This window comes from Mastomys coucha, unplaced genomic scaffold, assembly GCF_008632895.1.
Source record: "Mastomys coucha isolate ucsf_1 unplaced genomic scaffold, UCSF_Mcou_1 pScaffold1, whole genome shotgun sequence".
Lineage (NCBI taxonomy): Eukaryota > Metazoa > Chordata > Mammalia > Rodentia > Muridae > Mastomys > Mastomys coucha.
Genome location: NW_022196891.1, coordinates 49,978,810 through 49,981,934, shown reverse-complemented (window position 1 = coordinate 49,981,934; position 3,125 = coordinate 49,978,810).

Here is a 3,125-nt window from a genome sequence, read left to right as displayed (position 1 = left end):
CTCATCAGTAAATGGGCTAATGAACAGAATAATGAGTCTCAAAATATGAAACCTAAATAAAATGAAGGAGCATATAGTATCTTCAGCCATCAGGGAAACGCAAATTAAAACTGCCTGGAGATCCAGCTAACCATTCAGAAAGGCTGTTATTAAGAAAACCAATCACAGCTGTGGGGGTACATGCCTTTAATTCCTGCACTTAGTAGGCAGAGACAGGCAATCTCTGTGAATTCATGGCCAGGTTAGTCATAAAGAGACCAGGCCAATCAATCCTACACTGAGAAAACGAGTCTTTAAAAAAAAAAAAAAATCCTAAAACAACCAAACAAAAAGAAAACAAAGAACAAGGAACGAGAGAGAGAGAGAGAGAGAGAGAGAGAGAGAGAATAAAAGTCAATCACAACAAATGAAATGCTGGGTGTGGAGGGAATCTTATACATTGTAAGTGGCAATGTAAGCTGTCTAGCTTCTCTGCAAGTCAGTGTACAAGTCCCTCAAGAAACTAAAAATAAACTATCATAAAAGTTAGCTCTGCCATTCTTGGGTATAATCCTTAAAGTCAACATACCAGAGATCCTGGCACATCCATATTTATTGTTGCACTATTCCTTATAGCTAAGAAATAGAACCAGTTTATGTGTCCATTAACAGATAAGAAACTGTATATATACATAATGGATTTTTTTTTCTCAATCACAAACTTCAAAACCAGGTTGTTTTTTTTTTTTTGTTGTTTGTTTTTTTTGAGAATGCAAGGAACTGGAGATCAAACATTAGGAAAAATAAGTCATACGGAAAAAGACAAATACATTTTCTCTCATACACAGCATCCAGATTAAAATGTGTATGTGTCATGAAAGTTCAAACAGGATCATGAAGAGGGAAGAGAAGATCTCAAGGGCAGGGAAGCGGTGGAGAATCTAGTGGAATTCACAGGACAATGAAAGCAGAATGGAGGACTAAGGGGGAAGGGCACCAGGAAGAGGGGGGAGGAAAACAGTATGGAGATCTGTGGGGAGGGTGGATAAAAAGTGTGTGTGTGTGTGTGTGTGAGCCATAATGGAACCCATCACCCTGAGTGCTAACTTTAGGAAACTAAACTAGAATATTTGAGTATATATAGTAGTAACTTCCATTCTTTGACTTTCAGAGTTGAAGTAGAAAGCTGCACAACCAGAGATGTGAACAGTTTCTCACTAGGTGGCTCTCTTTCCCGTGAGTGGGCGGCGCGCTGGCGCTGGTGGAAGATAGGGGCCATTGTACTGCTGCAATTGCCGTCCACGTCATAGCGCATCACACTGGCGCTTGCTTGCAGCATGAGGGGGCACAGTTCACTTTCTATTTCGTTAATGACAAGCTGTCCTTGAGACTTATTTCCAAGTGGGCTGTACTTTCGTTTCCTGAGAACCGAAACATGTTCCAAATAAACGTTCTAGGTTAATAGGCGTTGGGTTCAGAGGAAGACCTGGAAAGTGATTCTTTAGGCAGCATGGAAAAACAGAAGATCTCAGGTACCCAAACCAAAATCCCATTGAAATGCTGATTTTTTTTAACTATACACTGAGGACTGCATTCTTGGATCTTATTCTAAAACATTTTAGGATAGCTGCTTATATAATTTTTCAATATCAATTGAAAATAAAATCTGTAAAATGTCAATAATTACTTCACTCCAGCAGAACGACTTATTCTACACGACTCCGCATCATCAGGGTCCATTATTTCTATTTTAACCCTAAACCTTACACAAAATACTTAAAATATTCGTTCTCAAAATGGAAAATTATTTTTCTTAGACTCCCTCATGCTGATCAATTTAGATACTTTAAAAAAAAGTGGCAAGTTCTAAAACACTGCAGATGTTTTTGAGGAGGGGTCTTGGGAGATCAACTTTCGATGACGGAGCATCGTCAATTCTCACTGGAGGTACCACCTCTAGAAAGAATGTCACCAGCCTTTCTGATCGCTCTCAATTAAAATGCCTAAGAACTGCGTGTTAGCCTCCTAGGCTGGGTTCCGGCTCGCACTGAGTCGCCTCCGGGAGGTCTCGCAGGTGAAGTCGAGTAGGAATTGGGCAAGGCTCGACGGACTAGAAAGAGTCGAACGTCCTCGACTGCGGAGCTGCATCTCGGTTGTCGTGTGTCAGCCTTTTCCTTTAGGAACCCGGTCCTGGCGGGATCCCGCTGCCCAGCCTCAGTTGTTAGGAAACCCCTCCTTCCCTTTCCTCTGACTTTGCAGCATCCCCCTCGCTTTCACGCTCCAACCCCCACCCGCCAGCCTTTATAACCTGTGTTCTCTTCTCAAGCCGGGCCCTCTCCCCGCCCGGCCTGAGAGCAAACGATGGAGGTGGTTTCCACCCTCGGAATGAATGCCTCGGGGTCTCCCCCAATTTTCGCCGGGAGAGTAAGGGAGGCAGAAATGGACTTTCCTGCTCGGATAACAATTTCGACTCCTGCCTTTTAAAAAGGCAGGGAATCTAAGCGGGGAATCCGGGGCGGTTTCCCGGCAACCCGCTTCTCCACGGGAGGGTCATCCTGGCTACACACAGCAGTTACCATGACAATACAACCACAGCCTCCAGTTCCCATGGCAGTGGCCTGCCCAATCGGATTGGCTTTCCTTTCTATTTCTCCCCTGGGCTCCGCCCTATCCCCCCCCCCCAACCCTCTCCCAGAGTGCCTGGGGAGGGGCAGCGGAGACTAGGGAGGCCTTTGCGTCACTCTCCGGCGCGCGAGAGGGGGAGACGAGAGCCGAGGAATTGGCGGGCGGAACTGTAGGAGGAAGGGGTGGCGTTTCCGGTGGGGAAAAGTGGAGGAGTGGAAAAAAAAAAAGGAAGCGAGAAGTGGGCGGGTGGAAGGGACGGAAGGCTTTGAGTGTAACTCCCGGCTGATTTGGGCTCGATGTTCGCGGTGAGCTTGGGCTTTCCCCGTCGCACGGGAGGAGAAGGACAGAAGCCGCCGGGCGCTATTACTAGATCGCTCAGCCGGCGCACAGGCGCCACACAACTCGCGGATCCCAAAAGGGAGCGATATAGAGAAGCGGAAATCACCCAGAGGGACCGGCGCTACTAAAGTCTCGCGAGAGCGAGCCCGACTTCCTTCCTCTGGTTCTCCCTCCTCTTCCCC